Genomic DNA, 22,683 nt, shown 5'->3' with positions numbered 1-22,683 from the left:
AGTAAATTATGTTTTTCTGAAATATTGTCTACTGAATTTATTTCGACGTGTTCATAGTTTTGTTGTGCATAGTATTTTCTTGTGATTTTTGACAATCCCTACTGTATGTGTAACTAGCTTCCTTTTTATTTTACTTTATTAGTGATTTATGTGTATGAGTGTAATTTTTTTGTTGCTGTTTTTTTTTTTTTCCAGCAGAGAAAGTTTTATTGCAAGGTCATGCAATGAGACGAGTGTAATTTTTAAATCCATCACTGTTTTCATACTCAATCTTGTCAGAGATTTGTTTAGTCATTTTTCAAAAAAACTTCTAGTTTTGTTGATTTTTCTATTGTTTCTTTTCTGTAGTTTATTAATTTCCTTCTGATCTTTTTCCTAGAGAAGGAAATAGCTACCCATTCCAATATTCTTGCCTGGAGAATTCCATGGACAGAGAAGCCTGTTGGGATACAGTCCACGGGGTTGCAAATAGTCAGATACAACTGAGCAACTTTCATATTCACTGATTTTTAAAATTTCCTTTATTATTCAGGTTTTGATGCAGGGGGTTACTTTGTTGCTCTTTTCGCAATTTTTTGAGTTGGATGTTTAGCTTACTAATTGAATGTCAAGTTCTGTTATATGCATTATAAAACATTTCCTTTAAGTACAGCATAGCTGCATTCCCCACATCTTGACGTATGTATTTTCATTTCTCGCAGTGCAAAATATTTTATAATATTTATCAAAATTATTTTACTGATCCATGAATTATTTCTGAACACAGAGGAACTTGAAGGGTTACCATTATTGGGAGTAGATTGGGATCTAAAAATGTCCTTTAGATTAAGCTTACTAGTCACACTCTAGAACTTCTACTGTCTGCCTGTTATGTGACTTTTCTAAAGGTGCTTTTTAAAAATTGGATATTTAATTATCTTAAATACTACACAGTATTTTTAAAAATTCTTTTTAAGATTTCAATTTTATTAAATCAAGTTCTTGAGTGTCTAGTCTTATATTTATTATGGGTTCTGCCTTTTGCATATGGTAGGTTTCTCCTTGTGGATTTTGAAATTTTTAATTGGTTAGTCTATTTTTCTTCCCTGAATGCCTTGTGGCATTAATGGTTTTGTTTTTTCTTGTACCCTCAGATTTATCACTGATATAGGATCAAATTTTGCTAATCTCTTAACTCTAGGAGTTCCTAGAAAATGTGGGTAATTTAGCCCTGTGTCTGTCTGGGTCTTCTATTTCCTCAAGGAGACATTTTTACTCATCTAGAATTCAGAGACAGACAAACTTCTTATTTATCTGTACTTATAGATTTTGCTCTAGTCTGTCTTTTTAGTGGCTATCACTTTTTGAGTGTTCCAATTTGAGGGTTCTTAATTCCAATTCTCCAGTCTTGCATTGGGTCCAGCATCTTATTTCTTACAGTTTTAAAACTCAAGCCATTGTATTATTCACCCTGTGGTAACCACAGCATTACTAGATTCTAAGCTACTACTCTGGTTGTACGCTCCTTTGTGGCATCTTAAAATTTCCACTTTTTTTTTTCTTGTGAGTCTAACAATGTATTTTTGAAATTGTATTTTATCAGCAATTCTTGGTTTTTGAAGCAAGTAGTTTGTTGTTTTTGGTTGTTATTTTAATCTCCCATATATCCAGGACTGGAATCGTCCTTAGGATACTTTTGTTGTGAAAGATGGAAGTTTCAGGACTCCAGAGGACAGATGCCTATTTATTTTCTATTGAGTTTAACATTCCACAAAATTTAGATAAGCCTGTCATTGCTGTCGACCTGAAGGAGCCATCATCACTGCTGGTGTGGCTCTTGTGGAAAACCATGGTAAGGGCCAGCAGCCTATAGTGGGATCACTGGAAGGAATCTCCAGGCAGTGAGTGGTTCTCACAGATGGAGGAGATGTTTTATTTCTTTGTTAAAATACCTCTCCTGTGGCTAATATGAAATTTACTTGAACTGCTTTCCTGGTGAAGTTCCCTTTGGCTTCTGCCCATGGGGAGATGCTGTTATAAGGTATTTCTTTACTTATTCTAGAAAGAAAGGACTCTCCCTGGTTAATAGAAAGAGCAAGCAGGATTCTCAAATGAATGGCCTTCAGGAGAGAATTTTCCTGCTATTCATTCTCTCTATTCAAATACACAGATATCTTATGGGGAAATGTACAAGGGCCTTCATAGGCATTCCTTGTTTAAGAAAAATGATCATATTGATTAAAGATCTCTTTTCCTCTAAATAGAAATAATTATTACACAGCAAATGCCAGGAAGTCCAAGGATTTCCCATAACAACCAGGAGTAATAACATAACCATAAGAGCTATAATTTCAGTGTCTTATAATTGCTAAGCATTGTCTTGATGCTAGGAATCCAGAGATAGCAGCTGATGGTCTTTGCCCTCTAGGAATCCACTCACTAGTAGAGATGAATAAACAATTACTAGAGAATTAAAGAAATGATACTATCAGTTTTTTCAAAATTGATGAATTAGTGTTTACCAAAATTAAAAATATTTGGTCTTCAAAAAACAATGTTAAGAGAATAAAAAATACAAAGCACAGATTGGGAGGAGAAAATATTTGTAAATCATATATTCAATAAAAGACTTGTATAAAAATATATTTAAAAACCTTCAAAACATAATAATGAGAAAAGAGTGAAGATTTTTAAATGGGCAAAAGATTTGAAGAGACATTTCACCAAATAAAATATATGGATAGCAAAAAAGCACATAAGATACTCAACATCATTAGTCATTAGAGAAATCCAAGTTAAAATCACAATAAAATACCATGACAGACCTATTAGAAAGGCTAAAATGAAAAAGACTGACCATGTCAAGTGTTGGCTAGAATGTGGAGAAACTGGAAATCTCATACGCGCTGGTGGGAACATAAAATGGTACAATCACTTTGATGAACAATGTTAGTTTCTAAAAAAAAAAATTCTATTTTCACCTACCATATATCTGTTACATTTCTAGGTATTACCCAAGAGAAAAAGAAATAATGTCTATAAAGAGATTTATATACAGTGTTCATATAAGCTTTATTTGTAATATCTCCAAGGAAACAACCCAAATATCCACCAACAGGTGAGTGAATAAGCCAGCTGTAGTACATCCATACAGTGGAATACTACTCAGCAATAAAAAGGAATGAGCTATTGACACTCATGAGATGGATGAATCTCAATTATGCTGTGTATGAGAGAGGACAGGCAAAATAGAGTATATGAATCCATTTAATAAAACTCTAGAAAGTGAAAACTAATCTATAGTGATTAAAAAACTGATCAGAGTTGACCTGTGGATGGAGGTGAGGGAGAGAAACTAAAAAGGATCATACAGAAACTTTTAGGGTGGTGAATTTGTTTGTTATCCTTACTATGGTGATACTTTCAGGGGTGTATACCTATGTCAACAATGTACAAAGTTGTTCACTTTATTTTACTTTTTAGTTCTCATGCTATATAGTAGGACATTGTTGGTTATATATTTTATACTTGGTAGTGTATATATGTTAATCCCAAACTCTTAATTTATATCCCCTCCCCACCCCCAGTAACTTTAAGTTTGTTTTCTTTGTTGTGGTTCTATTTCTGTTCTGTAAATAAGTTCATTTGTGTCATTTTTTTTAAGATATCATATGATATTGCTTATATGTGGAATTTAGAGGATTTATTTTAAATATGTGCAGTTTACTGTAGGCCTCAATTTGTGTTGTTCACTCACTAAGTCATATCCGACTCTGCAACCCCGTGCGCTATAGCACGCCAGGCCCCTCTGTTCTCCACTGTCTCCCAGAGTTTGCTCAAATTCATATCCATTGAGTTGGTGATGATACTATCTAGCCACAGTAAGTTTTCTTAAAGATAAAGTGCCTTGGAAATGGTGAGTTCAGAATTGTATCAATAGACAGTACACAGGAGAGTCCCTTAAATGAAATGACCCAACAGTCAGGGAAGATGGGATGCCTGATCTGAGATTTGGAATTTAAATCTGTTTTCCAAGGTAGGGTGTGAAGAAGGGCAGGAATAGGGGGAGCTCTCCATATGGAGGCTACACCAAATGTGAAGGTTCCAGAGCACATAAGCATGTGATGTGTTTATAGACCTGGAGGTGGATTGGCTCCTGGAGACTGGGTGAGGGTGGGGGGTAGAGTAGGCGGGTGAGGGGGTGTTTGGAGAGGAGAGCCAGGCGATGGCTCTTAGATTCCTTTGCAGTGCTAGGGAAATTAGAAATTCTCATGAAATTCTCACTGTAATAGGCTACTCACTGGTGTGACCAGCTTGTCCAGGCATCCCCATCTCTGAACACAATGTGGGGTCACCCTTCCATTTATGTGCAAACTGTAGTGGTAACCCCTTGCACGCACACAGTGTCCCCCAGTTATCCGAGGGAGCCTCAGAATGTGCTTTCATATATTTGCTCCCAGAAGAGTCTTCGTGTTCTCCCTTTCCTTCCCAAGACACTTTTGACATCTACTGCCCAGCAAGCTGACCTGAGAAGCTGCATTCATTTTCCTGCTCTTGTTTTGGAGTTCTGTCCACTGGGAGAACTCCAGAATTCCAAACTTACTGAAAGGCTGCTATTGTTGTTTAGTTGCTCAGTCGTGTCTGACTCTTTGTGACCTCATGGACTTTAGCCTGCCAGGGTCCTCTGTCCATGGAATTTTCCAGGCAAGCATACTGGAGTAGGTTGCCATTTCCTACTCTGTGGGGGCGGGGGGTGTCTTCCCAACCCAGGGGTCAAACTTGCATCTCCTGCATTACAGGTGGGTTCTTTACTGCTGAGCCACCAATGAAACACTGGGTCTGCCCAAACCAGTCTCAGAACAGGGAGAAAACCTTACTGTGCTTTTGCAAGAATGCCCTTTCGCAGAATCTTCCTTTCTCTATAGGATCAAGTTAGTGTTGCTTAGGAGAGACATTTTGCCTGAGGTTTAGAAGGCAGGAGGGAAACAGCAGCCAATCTTCCCACTTCAATGGTGAGTGTGAGCACTGTGGCAGCTCCCCTGCGAGCATCACTGATCTGCTCTCTGGCTGGGGCAGCTCTCTCTGGGTCCTCTGCTTCTGGGCATCCCTGGCCAGGTGCATTTGCAGCTTGGAAGTGAAGGTGGCTCACGTCTCCTGCAAATCACCCAGGGCACGGAAACCGGAGGTGATGGAAGATAGATGCAGGTCCCAGTTAGTTCTTGTAGGTTCCGGTTTGTCCTTGCTCTTGTCCACATACAGTTTTTCTTCTTGACTGACAGTCTAGCTGATCTATAGCAACTTCAAGTTTAGCATCAGACACAGAGGCAACCCCTGGAAGAGGCCACGGCAACCCACTTCAGTATTCTTGCTTGGAGAATCCCATGGACAGAGGAGCCTGGTGGGTTGCAGTCCATGGGGTTGCAACGAGTCAGACATGACTGAAGTGACTTAGCACACACACACAAAGGCAATATCTCTCTTATTTCCCACAGTCGGAGGAGGTCTGACCTCTGTAATAAATGTCTTATTCCACATCACTCACAGTGATTCTGCTTCTCTGGACCCTAAGACAGGTTCCCACCCAACTTGGGATTACCTGGATCTAGGAGCAGCTCTGCTTTGCTAAAATCTTATAAGAGCCTCTGGTGAGAACAGGGTCCAGTGTCTGACCATCACCTTTATAACCAGAGTCTCAAACTGCAAGGCTGATGGGGCTAGAGGTGCCAAGACTAACTGTTCATTTTCTTCTCTTTTCCCAGCCCCACCCCAACCAAATGCCTTCTTCTCCTTCCCCCCTCAGCCCCCCGCCACGCCACTCCCGCCCCCCCCCGCCCCAGTTAGTCACAACAAAAGCTCCCTGCATGTCCATGGGCGTGAACAGATGTTCCGTGTGGGCGTGAGTACTGGTGGAGGGTGCTCGGCTTGCCACACCAGCTGCCTCGGGCCCGCTCCCACCGCCCCCAGTGCTCTCCCAGCCGTGAGCAGCTCCTCCCCAGGCTTTGATTCTCCTGTTCAAAGAGTCCCAGCAACTTGACCCTTTTCTCATATGTCTTTGTTTGCCCTCATTTCCTGTCCGTGGTGGCGTGCCAGAATTCTGGGATGGATTACAAGGCCTCTGTGCAGATAGAGTGGAGTAGGGGAGCAAGTCATTTCCCAGCTTTGAAAGGCCCATGCAACCGTGTATCTGGTAAACTTGAGTCTACAGTGCCTACAGCAAATGAGAAAATTCTGAGGATAGGAGAGGATGGATTAGAAATGGGTCATTAGAGGACCTGCTCTTGAATCTTCCTGTGTGAGCCACTCAGATTCTAGACAAGTCTCTTTTTGTCCTGTCTCTGTCAAGGTCTTTCAAAGTTATTTCCTTCACTCTGTAAATAAAACAGAGAATGTGCTCTGAGACCTGGAAAGCCATGTTATCTGGTGCAGCCATTTGTTTTTTTTTGGCTGCACCGCAAGGCATGTGGGATCTTAGTTTCTTGACCTAGGATCTAACCCGTGCCCCCTGCAGTGGAAACACCGAGTCTTAAGCACTGGACTACCAAGTTCAGCCATTCCTAAACCTAACTGGTCAGGGCACCCCCTCAGTTGGGTTACTGTTCCTGCATATGTGTTAGAAGCCAGCACTGCTTTCTGGCTCTCTCTTCCTCTCCACAAGATTTTAACTCAGCAGTCTGGACTGGGACCTGGAATCCCTACTTGAAAAACAAAACAAAGAAACAAAACTCTGCAGGTTATTCTGAAGAAAAGCCAAGTTTGGAAACTCTGGATCCAGTGAACTAATCCAGTGAAGGCAAGAATCATACAAAGTTTGGGGTTCTGTCACCAAGGCAAAGGAAAACGGAAATAATTATTCAGATAATTCCAACACAAAAACCTGTTTTTTATTAGAATTATGTGAATCACGAGTAACTCTTTCTGAGATATTTGGGTGGAAAATGTACCGGTGAAGCAAAATTCTTACCTATTTCAGCTCTAACCAGGTTTCTGGAAAAGCTGACAGTGGCAGGAGGTTGACCAGAGAAGGATGAATTGCATTTTCCGAGCAGTTTTGCTGTCAGTGTGGCCTCCATGTGTTCTGGATGAGCTGTAAATTTCTTCATGTGTGCTTATTGCTAAGTACTCATATTTCGCTAACCACAAATCCCCATTTCTGGCATTCAAAATGAGGCCTGTTACTTATAATACACCCTGCTTTGGCTAACCACAAGAGGATAGATTTGGGGGCACCTTTCCATTTGTGTAGGATGTAAAAATTCTAATACACCTTTCAGTGTATAATTTTAGGCCGCCATCAGTTGCTGTGTAATTAAGATGGCTACATGTCCCAAATGCTTTGGGGGGAACCAGAGATCTTATTATGCTGCCCCATTGTCTCTCTGCTCCCATCTGAGCAGTCAGTGGCCTTGTGTTTCTTGTCAAGTGTGAGAAATGGTGGCTCTGTCTTTAGAGACTGAACAGAATGCCCGCAACCCTACTTTAGGTCTCCGCTCCAGGCTTTGGATTTGCTGGGTGGGGAATGTCTTCAATGCCAGGTTTCCTGGGAGGAAGAGCTGTAGCCTATTTTGGTTTCATGAAATATGTTAGTTTGTGGCTTATTGTCCTGCTCTGGGTAGTCAGTCCCCCAGAGGATTGGATCCAGCATTTCCTGACTGAGGCCTGCCATCATGCGGCTGGGCTGGGCGAACCCTGATGGCTACCAGCGAATTTAGAGCAACCTTCCTTCGAACCTCGTTCTAAAAGAAACCACGTATTCAGAATGCATGTTCTCTACCTGCTCAGCAGGGAAAACTGACCCTGAACTCCTAACAACTGTCCATCCCTGTTTGTCTAATTCCTGAATTAAGAAAGCAGCTGTTGTATTTTGAAGGTCTCATTTGTTCTTTGAAAGATAAATTCATTCTTGCTTTGGTTTTAGTTCTTTGGGGATCAGGCAGTATTTTGAACCAAAGTTTTAAAAGTTGAGGGAGATGGCCTTAAAAACAAGTCTGATATCCAAAGCCTGAAAGAGAGCCTGGAATTGGAAATAGGCAAGTCCTGTCTCTGGGGCAGAGGTTCTCAAAGTGTGGTCCCCAAACCAGCTCCAGCAGCAGCGTCTGCATCAGGGAACTTGTTATTATGTGTGTTCTTGGCCCTCAGCCCAGACCTGCTGAGTCAGAAACTCTGGGGTAGAGCACAGAAATCTGTTTTCAGATGACGCAGAGGAGGGACATATTAGAGCATCACTGTGCTGGGGAATAGAAGCCTCCACTGGATGGATGCAAAGGAGGGGACATTCAGCATCCATTCGTGTGGCTCTCCATTGTACTCATCCCTCTGCCTGTGCTCAATGAGCATATTTATTCAGTGGCTACTAATGGGTGATGTGGATGTAAGTTCAGTCTGAGTGAAGGCCTGAGAACTGGCATTTCCAACGATTTCCCAGGTGATGGTGATGCTGCCAGTCTGGGGACCACATTTTGGGAACCCTGGCTTAGACAAAAGAGCAGCAGACCCAGTAGCCCTTGTAAATTTCAGCTGGAAGGGGCAGTTCAGCCTTTTCAGGATCCTTGTGGCAGGCAGTAAGACCTGCTTCCGGACCTTTCCTGCCTCTTGGTGCGGGCACTCAGGAGACGTATTTATTTGAATTGAACTTCAGTCCATTATAAAGAGATTAAAATAACATGCTGTGATTTCATCACCCAAAGGTTAGGCAGTTTGAAAGCCAAAACACACAAGAGATTATTAAAAACCTTAGAGAGAATCATCAATACTCGCAGAAATGTTGGCCGTGTGTTTAAAGGCCTGCTTCGTGCTCTGCATTGTCTCCACCTGATCAATAGTGTGTGCGTGTAGTACATTGTCCTCTGGTTTAATTTGCCATTTATAAGTTTGGTTGGTCCAGTGAAGCTAAACAATCCTAATTCAAAGAATAAATAAGAGGAGCAGCAAATCAAACTGGGTTTGTGGAAACAATTATACAGGAAGAAACAGAGCTGGGAGCAGAAGTCTTATTGCAGATTAGAACACAAATGTCTGCATGTATGTCATACGCAGTCTCTACTGTGTGCTGTCTATAAACAGCACCCTGGATTGATCTTCTAGCCAGCATTGTCTGAGAAGGGGAGAGCTGGATTTTGCTTTGCAAAATCTTATGTCTTGTAGAGAGAGTGGATGAAGCGGCTTAGTGTGGTGACTGATACTATAAGTTCTGGGGTCAGGAAAAGCTGACTTCCAAATCCATTATACCTTGTGGGAAGCTATCTTGATCTCTCTGGATCTCATTTTCTTCCCCTGTAAATTTAGGACAGTACTGTCTACTTATGGAGTGTTTTTAAGGGTCAAATGGAAAAAGGAAGGAAGGTATACAGTAGGTGCTCAATATATAGGAACTATTTCTACGCTCTTGGTTTCAGAGCGCTGGGCAGGACATGCAAGGAGGAAAGCATCAATACCTACAGCCTTCATGCTCTGGCCTTCTCACTCTTAAGGTTGCTATGTGTTAAAATGTGAGTACAGGAGCCCTGGGTAGGGGGCTCCCCCAGGGCTGTGAGAGTTCTGTTACTCTCAGGATGACAGAAATGCTGGCCGAGAGCAGCAGCAGCAGATAGTCGTGTTGGAGAACCACATGAGACTTTACTGTAGAACTAACAGTAAAGACTTAGCTGAAGTGAGATGCACTTGGATTGTAAAGAGACTGTGAATAAGATGTGCTTGAATTGTGCACCTACCATGATCTAGATGCAGGGTAGACATGTGCTAGTTACAGGTGCTGGGTTTGCTGGAGGCACTCCTCCTGGAAAACTGACTGAGTTCAAGAGTAGTGGGGAAGCAATTGGAAGGAAGAAGGGAAGACCTGAATGGAGGCCTCTGCAGAGGCATCAAAGGTCCAGTCTCTGATATGAATGCGAGAGCAAGAAAGAGAGGCCATGCCTGGAAAAAATGGGGAGAGTGGGTATGGGACACTGAAGACTGGATTTGTAATTTTTCTGAAGAAAGACCCCTCTGCATGAATCCTACCATCAAACACTTTTTATCACGGGTCACTTTTCCTACAATGTAGCCCCATTGCTTAAGGAGTTTGTGAGTGAGTGAGTGAGTGAGTGAGAGAGAAGCTAAGGAAGATGTCATCTCAGTATCTGTGTGATGAATAGGTAGGGGCAGGAGTTTAGGCCATGGGGTCAGATTTGGTCCTGAGTTAGAATCCAGGATTTAGGAGCCTGAGTTAGGAGCCACTGGTGGCTCAGATGGTAAAGAATCTGCCTGCAGTGTGGGAGACTGTGGTTGGATTCCTGGGTCAGGAAGATCCTCTGGAGGAGGGAATGGCAACTCATTCCAGTATTCTTGCCTGGAGAACCCCATGGACTGAGGAGCCTGGAGGGCTGTAGTCCAGGAGGTCACAAAGTCGGACCTGACTGAATAACTAACAGTAGAATCTAGAGCTTTGACCTCAAGCTGAGTGACTTTGGGCTGGAGATTTAATGAATCTGTGACTCTGGTCTTACTGTAAATTTGGATTAATGGTATATGTATCTCACAGGGTGTTGTAAGGATTCACAGGATCAAAGGAAGGAAGCCTTTAGCAAAATGACTGGTTGATGGTAAGCATTGCATAGTAACTCATGTGATGATAAAGAGCTTTGCTTTTTTCTGCTCCCTTGTACGGGACTTTAGCAGTGTGACCGTCACAAGGTCACCTATGCTTTCTGAGAATGAGTTGATTCAGCTCTTTTAAAAACAAATAGCTCCAGGGATGTGCAGGGCTTCTTAGGTGGCTCAATGGCAAAGAAGCTGCCTGCCAATGCAGGAGACGTGACTTCGATCCCTGGGTCAGGAAGATCCCCTGGAGTAGGAAATGGCAACCCACTCCAGTATTTTTACCTAGAAAATTCCATGGACAGTCTGTGGGGCCACAAAGAGTCAGACACGACTGAGCATGCATGTATCCCCTCGTGCAGGTGGGGGTTTTGGGTGTGTACAGACAATGTCATTCACTACAGAATGGGTTGGAGGCAGGATGCTTGATTTAGTGCATCTGAGGAGGGCTGGGAGGGGTCTGAAGCTCATCAGAAGTTTGTTTGGAAGGGAGTGTAATCTGTTTTGACTGAGAGGAAATGGGGAGGGGATGTGGTGAGCAGCCAGACACAGGGGCTGCTGATGAAACTCCATGGTAGTGTTTCTCCAGCTGCTGGCCCAGGTCCAGGTTTGCAGGGCAGGCTGTGTTTGCACCTGTCGGTAATGTCCTCGCTTGACTTGGGGATAAGCTGCTGAGGCAGCCACAGCAACTGGGGCCTGCAAAGCAGCCCTGCCATTTAGACAGGGACCCACTTTCCAAATCTGGCCAATTTTCATTTATTAATTGCACATTTATTATAAGTACTTAACTATATTCTAGGTTTGGGGGGGTATTCAACAATGAACAAATAGGTCAAGTCTTGCTTTCAGAGACCTCTTAGTCTGGTAGGGGAAAAAGGCAACAGACAAACAATACCCTACATACAGGTATAATTGAGATTTTTGCCATAAAGTAAAAGTTCAGAATGGTATGAGACTGTACAGTGGGGTAAAACCTAATCTAGATTTGGGGTTCAGCAGCAGGTGGCGCTAGTGGTAAAGAATCTGCCTGCCAATATAGTAGATGCAAGAGACGGGGGGTTGATCCCTGGGTCGGGAAGATCCCCTGGAGGAGGGCATGGCAACCCACTCCAGTATTCTTGCCTGGAGATTCCCGTGGACACACAGGTCTGGTGGGCTACAGTCCATAGGGTCACAAAGACTTGGACACAGCTGAAGGAACTTAGCGTGCAAGCAGAAAGAAATGAAATGGGAGTGAGTTCAGATGAGAGACATTGAACAGAAGTGGAGACAGCTTTTTGTTTTTCTTTTAAACATAAATCTGCTTTTCACAGGCAGGCATTTACTGTGGGAAAAGCCATTCCCCTGCTTCCTGATACTATTGTCTGTCCTCTGAATACACACTCAATGGGCTTCCGTCTCGATTCATTCATCTCCCTTCTCCGTCAGTCCTGACTCACACGCTAGTCTGGTTTGTGTGCAGCCTTCTGCTCCCTGAGCTCTCTTGTCTTCTAGACGTTTCTTAAGGTGTCGGGGCTGCTCTTTCCACCTTGATTCCTCTTGGTGATATGACATATTGTCTTGTTACACCGGTGACACCTGTGTCCATTCATATGTGTGCAGTACATCTGTGCAAATGTACATGTAGCATCTGCCCAACAAGAATACTGATGAAGGAGGGCTTCCCTGGTGGTCCAGTGGTTAAGGATCTGCTTTGCAATGCAGAGGACAGGTTCAATCCCTGGTTGGGGAACTAAGATCCCACATGCCCCACAGTGGGCCAAAAAATAATAATAATAAAAGAATATTGATGGGCCATTGAAGAAGCCAGATACATGCATACATCTGGGTGAGCCTTTATAGATCTTATCCTCCAAACTGCTCATCCTGAATAACTTAAAGCTGAAACCCACAGAAGTTAAAGGACCACACTAATCACTGGATGGAAATCTAGGACTTTGATCATGTCTCTTTATTAAATCTTCTGCATTTATTAGGATGCTTGTTCTAAAGTCAGCATCCAATGCATACTTTCTCACTGATGGTTTATTCCTCTAGTTTGACCATATGTGTGCTAACCCAGGTTCTTCCTTTACTCATTTCAGGCAGTGGATATGACATGTGGTACACCTGCCTCCCTCTCCCTAGTAGCCTGATAACCTTATTTGTCAAATGAGTGTCGTATTTCAATTGAACATTTATTCAGTACTAATTGTATGTCAAGTACCATGCAAAGCTTTGGAGATAGAAAGATAGTAAGATATATCCCAGGTGGCACTAGAGGTAAAGAACCGACCTACCAATGCAGGAGACATAAGAGATACGGGTTCAGTCCCTGGGTGGGATAGATCCCCTGGAGAAGAGCATGGCAACCCACTCCACTATTCTTGCCTGGAGAATCCCATGGACAGAGGAGCCTGTGGGCTATGGTCCATGGAGTCACAAAGAGTGGGACACAACTGAAGCAACTTAACATGCATGCCAGATAGATCTGGTCCCTGCTTTAGGGAAGCGCTCAGTGGTAGAACCTGGTAAATAAACAATGACAACAGAGTGAAAATATTTATCATAAAGGGATATGCAATATGGGAACACAGAACAGACCAACTGATTTTGCTTCGGAGAACTGAAAAAGTTCATGAGTACTCTCTCACCTCACCTCTACTTTGTATTATGAGATTCCAGTGTGATAATGCAATGAAAATATGTTGTAAATCAGAAAGAATTACATATAAGCACACTGCCCATTGGTTGGTATTGTGACTTGGGAGGTTCCAGAGAGAGATCAGAGAGGAAAATGATGGCTGAGAAAAGAAGAGAAACTGTCATACATTCTGATGGGCCAGTAAATTTTACAGACAAAACTCAGGTCCGTGGCCATAGACCATGGGAGTTACAGACACCCAGCTTGTAAATTGAGATTTCTGTTGCAGGAATGATGAATCCTGCTCATCCCCTTAACGCAGCTGAAAGCTCTCTGTGACCCATGATGTTAGGCATCATTATCTTCCCGTTAGAGGAAGATGGCTGGGAAGACCTGTGATAGAAGAACAGATAGGATATCGGTGTGGATCAGACCTTTGGGATGGAAAACCCATAGCAATGACCGTCATGTCAGAGCTATGAGCCCTGATTTAGCTGGTAAGAGGGTCACTTCTGTCCTCGTCCCCTGGCATCCTGGAGTCACAGAGATTTGAATAGTGTGCTGTTTTGAAATGAGTGGTTTGCAAACATGAGCAGCTGTCGTCATGAAAGCACAATGTTCAGAGAATTATTTCTTGGTTAGGGTACACAATAGCATGGGTCAAAGAGCATTGCCAAAAGCAAAATAATTATGTATGGTGACAGTCAGACATCATCCCAAGAGACAGTCTTAAGAAAACAAAAAACAAAAAATCCTTCGTATTAATTTATGTGATGCACTTGACGTTTGGTTCTGTCCAGACTCAGGAGGGACGCCAAGCTAGAGCTGAGGGAGAGGGAAAAGTGACCACAGGGCACCCTCTGGTGGTCAGGCTGACCCATTACAATTCATGGCTGGAGCCTGTGCCCCTGGGAAAGAAACCTGAACATCTCAGGGTTTTAGCATCCCAGATGTGGAGGGAAATCTTCTGTGGAGAGTGTTCCATGGGTCTTCTTCCTGGGCAGTATGGCAGTAAAACAGGCAAGCATTGTGGAATCTGCCATAAATGACTCATTATTGGAGTGAAAATGCTGCAGGAACAGCCCCTCTGTAAATCATTGTGGCAAATGACTAAACTAGATCTAGGGGCCCTCTGCCTCATGCAAGTGTTTCTCTTTCTTTCTTTGCTTCCTCCGCTTGGCTGTCATGAGCCAGCAAGAGGCACTCTTCCTTGAAGCTGAAGCTGTGTCATTGTGCTGTGGAAACAGCAGTCTTTGTGGTCCCCCCACCCCAAAACCATTATGGGTGCTTCTCTTCTTGGCTCTGTGAACTTTCAGGAAGTACAGATGGACATAGAAAGGCTGGAAAGGAGATAATTCAAATGATCCCTTGTCCTCTCATCCCAGGAGGGATGCCTTTGATATTGATCAATACACAGATGTCCCATTGCTGTTGGCATAAGTCTCTTGAGTAACAAAAGCCCTGTGTTCTCTGGGAGTCGACCTCAGATCAATTTCATGGTGGTGCCACATGTTACCTTAACCGCAGCACCTTAAAAATAAGGAGAGATAATATAAAAAATGGCACTTCAGTACTACTGGGTTTTATTTTTCTTTGGCTAAAGCCAGTTGAGACATCCAAGGCCAGCTGGAGATGACCACACAGGCAGCTCAACAGTGCAGACTTTCTCAGTCTGTGTCCGGATATACTTGATTAACTGTATCATTCTTTCAGGCTGATCATTTGTGGGTCATGCTGCTGCTGCTGCTGTTAAGTCGCTTCAGTTATGTCATGACAAAATAGCAAAACCAGGGCAGAAGGCATAGTATCCGGCAACCCTCACTTTGCAAATAACTGCGGCAGACCTGGCTCACTGCAGCAGAAGTTTGACACAGAAGTACTGGGTGGGTGACAGCTTGGTTCTGTGGTGGGAGGTTTTACCTGCCTGTGTTTTCTTTTTCACTCAGCGAGTCCCTCAAAATCATTCATTGGGGAATGCAAAGACTGCATAGTGGCCGATGGTGGGCTTACCCTCCTTGCAGCTTTGTGGCCATCATCCCTTGATCCTCTGAGCAGCCCTGGATGAGTGGGGGAGGAGGATGGGGAGGAGAAGTGGGCCTCTTCCCGATAGTGGGGTCTCCTGCAGGAGACACAGTCCAGGCAGACCTTGGCCCCCTGAGGACTCTGTGCCTTGCTCCACCTCCCCTTCTAGCCCATTTCACTCAGGGCCAGTGACTCTTTTGGAGTAGTGAGGCAGGGGGTGCCTCATGGACCAATCCTAACCTCCAGTTAGGAGGATACCCCAGAGGAAATCAACTAAAGTAGCATTTTTCACTCTCTTTCCTTTTCTTTCTTCCTTCACCTCTCTCTCTTTTCCCTCTGTCCCTCCCTTCCTTTCCACTGATCTAATTCAAATACTTTAAACATTTAAGTAATTTACACAGTGTACACTTTCCACTGAAACATGCAAACCCAATGTCAGTTCAGTTCAGTTCAGTTCAGTCGCTCAGTCGTGTCCGACTCTCTGCGACCCCATGAATTGCAGCACGCCAGGCCTCCCTGTCCATCACCAACTCCCGGAGTCCACCCAAACCCATGTTCATCGAGTCAGTGATGCCATCCAACCATCTCATCCTCTGTCGTCCCCTTCTCCTCCCGCCCCCAATCCTACCCAGCATTAAGGTCTTTTCCAATGAGTCAACCCTTCGCATGAGGTGGCCAAAGTATTGGAGCTTCAGCTTCAACATCAGACCTTCCAATGAACACCCAGGATTGATCTCTTTTAGGATGGATTGATTGGATCTCCTTGCAGTCCAAGGGACTCTCAAGAGTCTTCTCCAACACCACAGTTCAAAAGCATCAATTCTGCGGTGCTCAGCTTTCTTCACCGTCCAACTCTCACATCCATACATGACCACTGGAAAAACCATAGCCTTGACTAGATGGACTTTTGTTGGCAAAGTAATGTCTCTGCTTTTAAACATGCTATCTAGGTTGGCCATAACCTTCCTTCCAAGGAGTAAGCGTCTTTTAATTTCATGGCTGCAGTCACCATCAGCAGTGATTCTGGAGCCCAAAAAAGTAAAGTCTGACACTGTTTCCACTGTTTCCCCATCTATTTCCCATGGAGTGATGGGACCAGATGCCATGATCTTAGTTTTCTGAACGTTGAGCTTTAAGCCAACTTTTTCACTCTCCTCCTTCACCTTCATCAAGAGGCTCTTTAGTTCTTCTTCACTTTCTGCCATAAGGGTGGTGTCATCCACATATCTGAGGTTATTGATATTTCTCCCGGCAATCTTGATTCCAGCTTGTGTTTCTTCCAGCCCAGCGTTTCTCATGATGTACTCTGCATATAAGTTAAATAAGCAGGGTGACAATATACAGCCTTGACGTACTCCTTTTCTTATTTGGAACCAGTCTGTTGTTCCATGTCCAGTTCTAACTGTTGCTTCCTGACCTGCATACAGGTTTCTCACGAGACAGGTCAGATGGTCTGGTATTCCCATCTCTTACAGAATTTTCCACAGTTTATTGTGATCCACACAGTCAAAGGCTTTGGCATAGTCAATAAAGCAGAAATAGATGTTTTTCTGGAACTCTCTTGCTTTTTCGATGATCCAGCGGATATTGGCAATTTGATCTCTGGTTCCTCTGCCTTTTCTAAAACCAGCTTGAAGATCTGGAAGTTCACGGTTCACGTATTGCTGAAGCCTGGCTTGGAGAATTTTGAGCATTACTTTACTAGCATGTGAGATGAGTGCAATTGTGTGGTAGTTTGAGCATTCTTTGGCATTGCCTTTCTTTGGGATTGGAACGAAAACTGACCTTTTCCAGTCCTGTGGCCACTGTTGAGTTTTCCAAATTTGCTGGCATATCGAGTGCAGCACTTTCACAGCATCACCTTTGAGGATTTGAAATAGCTCAACTGGAATTCCATCACCTCCACTAGCTTTGTTCATAGTGATGCTTTCTAAGGCCCACTTGACTTCACATTCCAGGATGTCTGGCTCTAGGTGAGTGATCACACCATCGTGATTATCTGGGTCGTGAAGATCTTTTTTGTACAGTTCTTCTGTGTATTCTTGCCACCTCTTCTTAATATCTTCTGCTTCTGTTAGGTCCATACCATTTCTGTCCTTTATCGAGCCTATCTTTGCATGAAATGTTCCTTTGGTATCTCTAATTTTCTTGAAGAGGTCTCTAGTCTTTCCCAATCTGTTGTTTTCCTCTATTTCTTTGCACTGATCGCTGAGGAAGGCTTTCTTATCTCTCCTTGCTATTCTTTGGAACTCTGCATTCAGATGAGAATATCTTTCCTTTTCTCCTTTGCTTTTCGCTTCTCTTCTCTTCCCAGCTGTCTGTAAGGCCTCCTCAGACAGCCATTTTGCTTTTTTACATTTCTTTTCCATGGGGATTTTCTTGATCCCTGTCTCCTGTACAGTGTCAGTAGTTATCACATGATTGCAAAACCATTTTAATAGCCCATTAAATTGGAAATTTCTAGTATTTTAATAGTCAGTTCCTGCCCAATATATACCACAAATCACTACATCAGAACACTTGTTTATAATTTCAAGTCCTCCCAGAATCATCAAAGAAAACATAAAATGACCTGCCAGGAATGCACTGGTCCTTAAGGGGATTTTCCCACTGTGCATTTGAAGAAAATTCCATCACCATCGGTTCTTTCCCTGAAAACCCTCAGGAAAATCATTTATTGTGAAAGCTCCTTGATCAGCACCCATGACCAGATAGGGGAGTTGGGCAGAGTAGCTGAGTGAACTGGCCTGTGCTGTAATCTGTAGACATTTGATTATCTCTAGGCATCGGGCCATCAGGTCAAGTTGCTAGACAGCTCCAGATAACAACCATTTCCTTTGACTGCCCTGTGCAGATCCCACTGTGGGTACATTACTCATGCTGACAGCTCTGAATGCCACTGTTCAGCTGGGTACCTGGTCCACACCCAGATCAAGTATGGGACTTACGCCAGGGGATACGGTGAAACACTGGGACTCGATCAGCTAGAGGAGATGCTCTTCAGATGTCAGAATTTCAACTTGACAGCTGTTCCAAATTGCTCTTCTAGGCTTATAAGAGGCCAGGCCCAGACTGAGAGTCCAGGGAGGACCACATAGGCAGCCCCACACCTTTCCACCTAAGAAAGTCCAGGGTTTCAACTCTGGGGAGTGAAGTGCGCAGCTTTGTCACATTCTTAGCTGGGTGCTTGCCATAGGATTGCTCTCACTGGGGACAGTTCATTGTTTCATTCAGCAGATAATTGCTAAACACCTATGTATCAGTGAATGCGAATGTGAGTATGAACAACAGTTTATTTTCTCAAGATTTTTTTTTTGTTTTGAGTGTTTTATCAGAGAAATGGTATAGAAGAGCTTGTAGTGGCAAGCAGCAGTCTTTTGCCTGGGCGTTACCTCTCCCCAGCCCCTGCTTTGATCTGTTTAGATTTAATTCTTCTGGTTGTTATCTCCTTATAATATGTTATACCTCTGTTTCTTGAATTAGGAATGTTAGATAATATATTTTTAACTCCCGCTATGAAAAATGAGAACTTAGTTCATCCCATATCCAGCACTCTCATCTCTCATCTTCCCTCTTCCTCTCAATATTTGATAATTACTATCACATTATTATTATTAAAAATAATAATTCTGATTGTTATATGTTTCCTTCTCACCTTAAGCCACATGAAAGGATCTTTAAGATGACCACTCAGAAAAAGAGGAAGTCTCTTCTAGGAAAAGAGACTGGCATATATCTCCTCCTTTAGGTACCCCACTTCTCGGAGTATGCTTCATGTGACCGTTGCTTGTGATAGCTCTCTGTGGTCCCGAATTCTAGGTTTCTGACTGTCTCTTGACCTTTCTTTTGCAGGCTAATGACCGATTTAGATTCCTTGCTTGAGAGTCTGCACATGGGCTTGAGTTCTTGCCAATAATATGAAACCACGACTTCTCCTGACTTGCATCACATCCACTGGAAACTAATTTTTCCCTTTTTCTTCTTAAATTTAGGTAGGTTGTGCCAGGTCTTTGGTGCCAGGGAGCATGGGACTTCTCCTCAGTGCCAAGAACTGAAACTCTTCACCTCCTTACTCCCTCACCCTTACTGAGTCATATTCTCCAGTTCCTCAGCTGTTGATTCTTCTCCCAGTCCAAGCATGGCCAAGAGATGGCTATCTCTGTTGCCAACTTGATCAATAGTTAGTTGTTGGTTCCATGATGCTATGAAGAATTAGATTTCCATAGAGGATATGATGACGATTTCCCAACATCCATTCCAACATAGTTGGGTAAGTCTAAGGCAGGTAGGATTATCTTCCTTGGGCCAGTAAATGATTTAGAAAAGGACAAGCAACCCAGCTCTGAACACTGACTTGTGAGAATAAACTTGCTGGGGGCATCTTGGAAAGGTAAGTTTTCCTGCAGGTAGAGTGTGATGATCTCTGTCTGTCCTCAGGGCCTTGTTCTCCTGGATATGATTTCTGCTGCAGCCATCTTGCAGCAAGGATGACTATGAAGCCAACTGTGAGGATGGCAGAAGAGACAGATGGTGAGAAAGTAGGTACTTAACAACTTCAGTAAGCCACTGAATCAAGCAACCCTTAAGCCCACCCCTACTCTGGCCTCCCAGACTTCCTATCACTTGGGGTAATGCATTTCCATACTCATACTGTTGAAGCCAGTTTGAGTCAAGGTTTTTGAAGTCAAAGTCACTGATAGGATTTTTGAAGTCACTTCTGGAGTCAGCGTGAAAGGGAGCTGGGATCGACTAGCTGTGTCTGTCAGGTGGAGGTGTGAATATTTGCCAGTCTGTGCCCCTTGACTCCTCCCTAGCATCTTGTATGGGGTTTCTCTATTGTGCTTGTTTTGCTTTCACTACTTCCCAGAATTGTGCTTTGAAGATACACATGGTGATGATTGCTTAAAGGGAGTCCCCTGCTTTTATATCTTGTTTTGTGCTTTTCTTCTTGAACTGCCCAATCCAGTCTACACCTCACTTCTGTTCCTTTTGACTCTCTGGTTATGGACCTTTTGCTTAGAGAATGTCTATATGACATTCTGTCTTCATCAGTGTGGCCATTTAAAAATCCACTCAGGAGACTGGACAGGAACACAGAACACTGCAGCCTATCAGAAACACTAGATGGCTGTTAGTGACAAGAATACACACGAGGCCCATTTGGCTGCTGGCTATATGACTCCAGCAATGGCTTGGGCTGGGCTGGCTGATTCAAGAGGCTATGCTAGTGACCCCTTCATCTTGCCTAAGTGATCTGTGGGCAGCTCCTTTGGAGCTGTATGCTTGGTCAATGAGGAAGAGCTGTCCTTTGGTCGAGGTATACAGACACTGTCCTGAGGACCCAAAGAAACACAGCTTTTGGACTCTTCTACTGACACTATGCATGCATGCTCAGTCGTATCGCACTCTTTAGCAACACCCCATGGACTGTAGTCCACCAGGCTTCTCTGTCTGTGGAATTTTCCAGGCAAGAATACTGGAGTGGGTTGCCATTGTACTGAGCCTTTCTTAATTTCTGAAGCCCTCAGTCCCTTTTGGAGAAGGCAATGGCAACCCACTCCAGTGTTTTTGTCTGGAGAATCCAAGGGACGGAGGAGCCTGGTGGGCTGCCGTCTATGGGGTTGCACCGAGTCGGACACGACTGAAGTGACTTAGCAGCAGCAGCAGCAGCAGTCCCTTTTGCCAGATAAGAATGAGGAGAGGTGGAGTGGAAGTGATGGGGCTGCTATTTTTCAGCTCCCTTAATTTTGATTTAACTTGGAAACAGTTTGCAGGGGTTCAGCCTGTGTTGCTTGTAGATTCAACTGAGAATCAAAATGGACCATGCACATAGGTGGCTGATGGGAGAGTTCATGGTGGCCCTTAGCAATTGACTCACACTCCCCCCACCCCCGTTTGCTAATTGATTAAAAATATGTATGTATTGCAAAGTTTACTTATTGATCGAGAGGAGAGTGAAAAGTATAGCTTCCCTAATTAAAACCGATTGGAGCTGTGAAAGTTTAATTAATTGGATGCATGTCACTTCATTTCCATGTTATGTTGTGTACAGTGCTCTGTTTTCATAATTAACGTGTTGTGTCAGGATGGCGGGTGTCTCTCTAATTAACAGTCTGAGGGGAAAGTGATGTATGGGCTGCGGAGCAGGCAGAGTGGGTGGAAAGAGAAGTCTCAGCCAGAACCCACAGTTTCTGTTCCCTGTGGTCTGTTTCTTGCCATTTTATCACCCTTTGTTCAGTTAATGAGGTTTTGGTGGATCTTCCCAGAGACTGTTCTTTGTGTGATTGTGTCCCTGGTGTTTCTCTGTTGGAGGACAAGGGGGCTGGATGACACTTCCAGAGATAGCAGGTGGGGGAGAGTCCCTCTGTCCCCTCTCTGTCCTCTGAGCTGCCTCAACATTCACAGCATTTGTCTCTCACAGGGCGAACGAAACCTGCCCACTTGGCCAAGGCAAACTTTTACTGACTGTCTGCTCTGCGCAGACAACTGGTGATGTGTGGATGGCTTTGAATCCAGCCTGTAGCTTCTTGCTAGACCCATGACCATTGGGAAATTCCTTAACTTCTCTGTGCCTCAGTTTATAAAATGGGAATATTTGGTAAATGTGTTGTGAGGATTAAATGAAACCGTGTAAATGGCCCTCTTAACACACAGTAGTATCAGCCTAGATTTACTGAACAATCTTCTCCTTTTTCCTATATCAGTTCAGTTCAGTTGCTCAGTCGTGTCGGACTCTTTGCTACCCCATGAACTGCAGCACACCAGGCCTCCCTGTCCATCACCAACTCCCACAGTTTATGTATTTGAATGGTCTGATTGTAGATTGTAACCTAAGTGATTTTCACTCCACTGTTGTCTTCCTCAAATCCATTCTTTGCTTTGGCAACAGAATTCTTTTTTCTAAAATGGAAAGTTGATTTGATTCTTTGCTTAGAGACTTAAAGGCCCCCTCTTTCTCAGAGCATGTTTCAAGTCTATGTTATAAGAATTCTAGGCCTTGAACAAGCTAGCCTTCCCACCACTGCACACCCACCCCAGCCACAAGTCTCCCTCACACCTAAGCACATCATGTTCTTTGCTCTTCCACCCAGAAGGCTCCTTTTTTTTTTTTGAAGACTCCTGTTTTTGGAAAAGCGAATATCCTACCAGTTTTTTCACATTCAGTTCAAATACTTTTTTGTTTTAAGTGATATTTTTTGATTTGGAGTCTCTCTTCCCAACTAGAGGCTGGGGCTATGTCTTGGTCATCTTTGAGTCGTAGTGCCTTGTAAAAGTGTAGTGGAAAGAGGGCTTTTCCTGATTACTGCATGATGGATAGAAAGAGCAAAGTTTTCTCCATGTGGAATTACTATTTAATATCTACTTTCCCACAATACTGTTGGCTTCATTCCAGCAGGGAATGAAGCCATTTTCATTTCACTCTGCATTGCTCCTTGTTGCCTGGTACATGGTAGGTGCTCAATAGATAAATAAGATTGGCCTGGTCT

At 43.6% G+C, this 22,683-nt stretch overlaps 1 protein-coding gene and 1 long non-coding RNA gene across 2 annotated transcripts in view; one reads left to right on the top strand and one right to left on the bottom strand.

The window, feature by feature from the left end:
• THSD7B (thrombospondin type 1 domain containing 7B) overlaps positions 1-22,683 on the top strand; it is a 1,641,422-nt gene that overhangs the window by 232,466 nt on the left and 1,386,273 nt on the right. The window lies entirely within an intron of this gene.
• On the bottom strand, positions 123-4,554 carry LOC145541766 (uncharacterized). The gene is made up of 2 exons (XR_014079267.1): positions 4,506-4,554; positions 123-2,885 (listed from the first exon to the last, which is right to left on the bottom strand). It is a non-coding gene; the product is annotated as an uncharacterized LOC145541766 (long non-coding RNA).

This window comes from Giraffa tippelskirchi, chromosome 3 (genome assembly GCF_054371585.1).
Source record: "Giraffa tippelskirchi isolate mGirTip1 chromosome 3, T2T-mGirTip1v1.2.pri, whole genome shotgun sequence".
NCBI classification, from domain to species: Eukaryota; Metazoa; Chordata; class Mammalia; order Artiodactyla; family Giraffidae; genus Giraffa; species Giraffa tippelskirchi.
This window is presented reverse-complemented; position numbering and strand designations above follow the sequence as displayed.